This window comes from Herpailurus yagouaroundi, unplaced genomic scaffold (genome assembly GCF_014898765.1).
Source record: "Herpailurus yagouaroundi ecotype Mexico unplaced genomic scaffold, PumYag 199, whole genome shotgun sequence".
Classification (NCBI taxonomy): Eukaryota; Metazoa; Chordata; class Mammalia; order Carnivora; family Felidae; genus Herpailurus; species Herpailurus yagouaroundi.
The window spans coordinates 787,429-794,714 of NW_024412430.1; the positions used below are offsets into that span (position 1 = coordinate 787,429).

General features: G+C 36.3%; 1 pseudogene; it reads right to left on the reverse strand.

Annotated features, from left to right (window-relative positions):
* Positions 1–2,431: 2,431 nt before the first annotated feature.
* Positions 2,432–2,527, reverse strand: LOC121013817 (uncharacterized; annotated as a pseudogene).
* Positions 2,528–7,286: the final 4,759 nt, after the last annotated feature.

A 7,286-nucleotide genomic window follows, 5' to 3' on the forward strand; every position in this document is an offset into this window, starting at 1 on the left:
AACCATTGCACTCCTAAGGGAGCAGTTACTTTTCACTCCTGTGCTGAACGTTTTATTTAAATGCTTTCTAAAGTTACATGTAAGAGTTACTAAATAGGGCTTTGCATTAAGGGGTGAATTTTCTTATGTTTGGTTTACGGTAAGGATTGTATATTAGCTAGTCTTTCAGTGTAGAGCTGAAGTTATCTGAGGATGAATAGTAGTAAATATTGTAGAATTCTTTTGTTCCTAATTCCCTCTTTCTTTCCCTTTCTTCCATTCTTCCTTGAGTCCCATCATAATTGTCATAACATTGATTGTCTTCTTTATGCAACAGAATGTATTAGGTAGAAAAAAGAGACTTAAAATCAGTGGTTTCTGGGGTGCCTGGGTGGCTCAGTTGGTTAAGCATCTGACTTTGGCTCAGGTCATGATCTCACTGTTTGTGAGTTTGAGCCCCACATTGGGCTCTGTGCTGACAGCTCAGAGCCTGGAGCCTGCTTTGTATTCTGTGTCTCCCTCTCTCTCTGCCCTTCCCTGCTCATGCTCTGTCTCTCTGTCTCTCAAAAATAAATAAACATGGGAAAAAATTTTTTTTTAAATATCAGTGATTTTCAACCGAGGGTGATTTTGCCTCCAAGCATGCATTTTTAATATCTAGAGACATTTTTGTTTGTCATAACTGGGGGAGTATTAGTGGTATCTACTGGGTAGAGCTAGAGATGGTGTTCCACATCCCACAATAAAAAAAGCAATTTCCCACAACAAAGAATTATCTGTTCCAAAATCTCAGTAGTGTTGAGGTCGACAAAAGTCACCTTAAGTAATTTCCAGATTTACCACACACTCAGTATTGGCATCTTCTCTACAACATCCCTTCCAGGTGTTTTGCTGCCTTATTCCTTTACAACTCGTAATAAGAATTGAAGATGATAATTATGGACAATATCCTTCCATGTATAGAAAGCACTGGAGTCTGTATTACTGCCCGTAGGTTTCTGTTTCTCCCATGGTCATCTTCAACATCTTGTGACAAAACACTGTTTATTAACTACACTATTATGGCCATACTTTAGGTTTTAAACGAACACAAACAGGATATTTTATATTTCTTTTCAGTAAGGATGATCTTAATAGAGGAGTGAAGGTCTGTTTTTACTACCTTTACTGTTTGTTTGTTGTTGTTGTTGTTGTTGTTGTTTTATTTGAGAAGTACTGTGGAGAGTGGCTGAGAGCACAAAACTGGAATCCATACTTTCTGGTTTGAAAACTGGCTCTCATGTTTATTTCTTGTGTGAAACCAGGCGAGTGTATTAACTTCTCTGTAAAATGGGAATTTTACATGGGATTGTGTAGATACTTACACTGATGTTAGAATTATGACTATATTTCATCAGTGCAAAGATGTTATTGATTTAAAGCTGCAGCATTATTTTACATACCAACAAGAAAGAGAAAATGCTGCCAATTAAATTATTATATTCCATCATGTGTAAGGCCTATTCCAATTTCAGAGGTTGTTCAAATGTGACCAAAAAATGTATATACAGTATATGTCAAATGTTTAGAACCATGCCTGACACTGAGTGTGCTCTAAATATCCATTAGTACTTAAATTGATATATGTATAATATACTTCTAGAGTGAGAACAGGCAATACTGTTCAGAAAGCACCCCAGAGCTACACCACTGCTGATCTTTTTCAGGAATAGGTGTTTTGGGGTTTTTTTGTTTTGTTTTGTTTTGTTTTTTTTTGGTTTTTTCTTTCTTTCTTTTTTCTTTTTTCTCTTTCTTTCTTTCTTTCCTTATAATCTATGCATTTAGATTTCTTTCTTTTTTTGTCTTTTCTTTCTTTTCTTTCTTTTCTTTCTTTCTTTCTTTCTTTCTTTCTTTCTTTCTTTCTTTCTTTCTTTTTCTTCTGTTAGTATTTCTATTCCTAATGTTCTAAAGGACCATTAATGACATGAACAGAAGGAATATTAGATAACGAACCCATTGAAAAAAATAAGTGCATCAACTAACTGTAAGCATCTAATAGGATGAGGAATTTGGAGTTGTAATGTCTTTTATCTATTTCTCCATTTGTTTTTTTTTTTTACAAGTTTTTAAATTTTATTTTTTCAACGTTTATTTATTTTTGGGACAGAGAGAGACAGAGCATGAAGGGGGGAGGGGCAGAGAGAGGGAGACACAGAATCGGAAATAGGCTCCAGGCTCTAGGCTCTGAGCCATCAGCCCAGAGCCCGACGCGGGGCTGGAACTCACGGACCTCGAGATCGTGACCTGGCTGAAGTCGGACGCTTAACCGACTGCGCCACCCAGGCGCCCCTCTATTTCTCTGTTTGATTTGACTCTGTGTTCTGTGTCATAGCCTGCTATATTTTCTTGACTGCCCCGAGTCATACTCTTGGGCTTTCATTCTCTGTGAACATATGTTTATATTCCTCTTTTTATACTGTGTCTTCATTTTTCTATGTATGCCTTCTCAATTTTAAAGTGATAAGAACAGATACTACACTTTATCTTTGCCAAAAGGCTGAGAAGCAATGCCTTCTCAATTTTAATACTAACATCTAGAGGACAGGGGCCAGGTGTTAATACTTATTTAATATGTGGCACATTTTCAGATGTAGACCATGTGTAAGCTTATAATCTACAAATTGTTAGCCTCTTTTATACTGTGAGATGTAGAAAGCATAGATGTGCCGGGACTAGCAAGTAGACTAAGTCAATTGGTAAATTAGTCTCTACAGGACTTATGTGAGGTCAGAGTTCAGTGTGTCATATGCTCTGAACAGAGCACAGAAAGCATCCCTGTTCAGGAAGAGTTAAGAATTTTTGACAATACTTCCTTTTAGTCCCATATCCTTATAAATTATTGGGTCTGAAGAAACCTTAACATTTGTTCAAATGTGGAGCTGGTTTCTGATCATCCTTTCTCTTTCCTTTTTACATCTCATTTTGACCTGGCTGATGAATCTGGAGGGTGAAGGCAATTTTTAGAGCACTACAAGTTTTGCCAGAGATAATGTTCAGATGTGTAAGCCAACCAGGGGTGCACTTAGAGTCATGTCTGTGGATATAAATTATGTCTGAGGCAGGTAAAGACAATAGCAAGCGTGGAAGGAAACTGCTAGAGCTTTGTTTCCCAATGACCAAGCCCAAAAGGAAGAGCCCTGCATTCCAAGAACAGAATATTCAACCAAGGTGTTTGAAAACAAAACAAATCCAACCTGTTTTGGGATTTCAGGAATATGAGAATATATTCCTAAAATGGAGCATAGGCCATTATATATAGACTCTGGGCTGCAGAGGTGAGACAAATGTCCATACCACAAAAGTTTTATCAGATGTGCTGTTACTTTGCTCAGATCAGGTTACATATCAAGGACAATAGCAAATGGCAGAATGCTTGTTGCTGTGTGGCTTATTGAACCCAATACACCATCAAACATGATCTAGGAACATAGCTCAAGGGTTTAGTGTTTTCCTGTTTATGCCAGTAGCTTTCAGAAATGTGGTCCTCTACCGAGAAATAGTAGTAAGAAAGCCAAAATGTAACCATAGCGCAAGAAAAGATTTTACTTTGCTAGTTATTGAATCTTAAAAAAGGGCTCTGTAATTTTACATCCTAATCTATCTCCCTTTCTGAAAGGACACTTATTTTAATACCTCCTGATCCTGGTTTTTATTTGGGCAGACGGCTGGAACATTAAGATAATATATTAACAACAGATGCACACCTTTCCCTGGACTTCACAGTGGGGTGGCTGCTGTCTCAAGAAATCATTAATGGAATTTAAAGTCTCTCACTTCCAGGTCATAGGTTTGAAAAGTGCTACCTTTGTCGTATTCAAAAATTATTACTATCTGGTATGTGTCATCATCATGAACTTAGCCCATACATATAATTGAGTACTAATAAATAGCAATGGTAAGCAGACAGGAAGTGATTTCACTTAAAAGTTGCCACAGTGAATTACTATTCTGGGTGATGTTTTAAGTTGCCCTTAGACAGAGGCAATGTCATTTTGACTGAGGTTGACCGAATTCCTGTATCATATTCACACACAATTCTTATGAGATAGGGAAACTAGACACCTTGGGTAGTAATTAGTTTTCCAACATATTAGTTTACTTTTAAGTATGTCTTTCAAATGTTATTTGCTGCTTAATAACACCTTGATTGGAAAGAAATAATAATGTGAAATACAGGAGAACTTAATGCATAGATTATAACATTCTAAAAGGTAACTTGCCTAGAAAATATTATTAATATATTTAGGAGCTTGGGGGGAAATATAGCATAAAGCCATTTCTTAGTGTTCTTTTTTAATATTTTTTGATTTTGAGACAGAAAGAGAGCATGCAAGCAGAGGAGGGGCAGAGAGAGAGGGAGACAGAGAGAGTCCCGAGCAGGCTCCACACTGCCAGTGTGGCTCTCCATTCTTAAAGTTCTTTTTAAAGATTATTTGAAGTTGCTTGAGAGAGGACAGGTATTTGATTATTTGGGGACATCTTCCCCTGCAGAGGGGAGTTAATTCCACAATTTTCCACATATGTATTTTTAAAACATTTATTTTTTAAACATTTTTTAAAATGTTTATTCATTTTTGAGAGAGCACGAGTGAAGGAGGGACAGAGAAAGAAGGAGACACAGAATCTGAAGCAGGCTCCAGGCTCTGAGCTGTCAGCACAGAGCCCGATGCGGGGCTCAAACCCACAAACTATGAGATCATGACCTGAGCCGAAGTCGGACACTTAACTGACTGAGCCACCCAGGCGCCCCATTAATATTTTACATTTAAATCTGTGATCCATCTTGAGTTAATTTTTGTGGAAGGTGTGAAAGTTAGGTTGAGATCCATTTTATTGCATATGGATGCATATCCGAATACCATTTGTTGGAAGGCCATCCTTTCTCCATTGAATTGCTTTAGCACTTTTGTCAGAATTAATTGGCATATTTGTGTGGGTCTATTTCTGGGTTTTCTATTCAGTTTCATTGACCTATGTGTCTATCCTACCACTAGCATCACAGCGATTTGATCACTGAAGATTTATTGTAAATCTTAAAACTGGGAAGTATGAATCTTCCAACTCTCTCCCAGAATTGTCTCAGCTATTCTAGTTTCTTTGTCATTAAATATATATTTTAGAATAAGCTTGTCTATAACTGCAAGAAATAATCCAGCTGGGATTTTGATTGAAATTACATTCAACACACAGGTCAATTTGGGAAGCACTGATATTTTAACTATGTTGAGTCTTGAAATCCATGAATATAATATGTCTCCAAATATTTTGGTTTCCTTTGATTTTTTTCAGTCATTACTTTTTAGTTTTAACATAAAGAACTTATACATGTTTTGTTAGATTTATACCTTTGTGTCAATTTTTGGAACTATTTAAAAGTATATATATCATAATAAAATCACAATTTTATATATGTATATAGTTTAATTCAGTTTTCAGTTGTTTATTGCCAGTGAATAGAAGTGCAATTGATCAGTATGTGCTGATCTCACTACCAATTTGTTAGTACTAGAAGTTGGGATATTCTACATAAACAATCATGGTTTTTGTAGATAGAGACAGTACTACTTTTTGTCTGCAATCTGAATAGCTATTTTTCTTGCCTTATTTCACTGGCAGGGACTTCCATTACAGTGTCGAATAGGTGAAGTGAGAGTGTGCTTTCTTGCCTTGTGTTCAACCTTAGAGAAAAAGCATTCAGTCTTTTACTATTAGGTAGCATGATGTCTTTAGGGTTTTGTGTGTGTCCTTTATCTAGCTGAGCAAATTCTCTTCCTAGTTTCCTTTGAATTTTTACATGACTGGATGTTTAATTTTACGAAATGATTCTTCTGCATCAGTTAATATAATCCTGTGTCTTTTCTTCTTTAATATGGTGGATTAATTTGTTTTTTGAATATTAAACTAATGTTGCATTCCTAGGATAAACACCAATGAGTCATGGTGTGATCTTTTTGTATATTGCTGGATTTTGATTTGCTACTATTATTTTAAGGATGTTTGCATATATGTTCATGCAGGATTTTGGTCTGCAGTTCTCTCTCTCTCTCTCTCTCTCTCTCTCTCTTTTTCTCTTTTTCCCTCTGTACTGTTTTTGTCTCATTTTTGAATCAGGATAAATGCTGACCCCATAAAATTAGCTGGGAAGTGTTCCTTCCTCTTCTGCAGGACGTTGCATAAAATTGTTATTATTTCTTTTTTACATGTTTCATAGAATTCTCCACTGAAATCATCGGGGCCTGAAGATTTTTTGGGCGTGGGGGGAGACTTACTAAAATGTACTTTCTTTAATAGTTATAGAATTATTCATATTATCTATTTCATCTTGAGGAAGTTTTAGTAGTTGTGGTACCAAAGTTGTTTATAGTAGAACTCTTTTATTCTTTTGGTATCTGAATCCTCATATTGGTAATTTTGTCTTAATTTTTTTTTTTTTTTGTCAGTCTTGTTAGAGGATTGATCATTTTCTTGATGTTTTAAGAAAATCAGCTTTTGTTTTCATTTATTTTCTTCTGGTTTCCATTTCACTGATATCTGTTCTTACTTTCATTATTTGGTTCCTTCTGCTTGTTTTAGGTTTATTTTACATTTATTTTTCTAGTTTCTTAAAGATGAAGTTTAGATTATAGATTTGAAATTTGTTTTATTTTCTTTTTTATTTAAATTTTTTTTCAACGTTTTTTATTTATTTTTGGGACAGAGAGAGACAGAGCATGAACGGGGGAGGGGCAGAGAGAGAGGGAGACACAGAATCAGAAACAGGCTCCAAGCCATCAGCCCAGAGCCCGACGCAGGGCTCGAACTGACGGACCGCTAGATCGTGACCTGGCTGAAGTCGGACGCTTAACCTACTGCGCCACCCAGGCACCCCTGTTTTATTTTCTAATATAAGCATTTACTGATATAAATTTCCCTATAAGAACACCTTTGGCAGTATCTCAGTAATTATTTTATTTTATTTTATTTTATTTACTTATTTATTTACTTACTTTTAATGTTTTTTTAATTTTGTATTTTTTTTTAATTTTTTTTTAACGTTTTTATTTATTTTTGGGACAGAGAGAGACAGAGCATGAACAAGGGAGGGGCAGAGAGAGAGGGAGACACAGAATCGGAAACAGGCTCCAGGCTCTGAGCCATCAGCCCAGACGCGGGGCTCGAACTCACGGACCGCGAGATCGTGACCTGGCTGAAGTCGGACGCTTAACCGACTGCGCCACCCAGGCGCCCCTGTTTTTTTAATTTTGAAAGAGAGAGAGAGAGAGACAGAG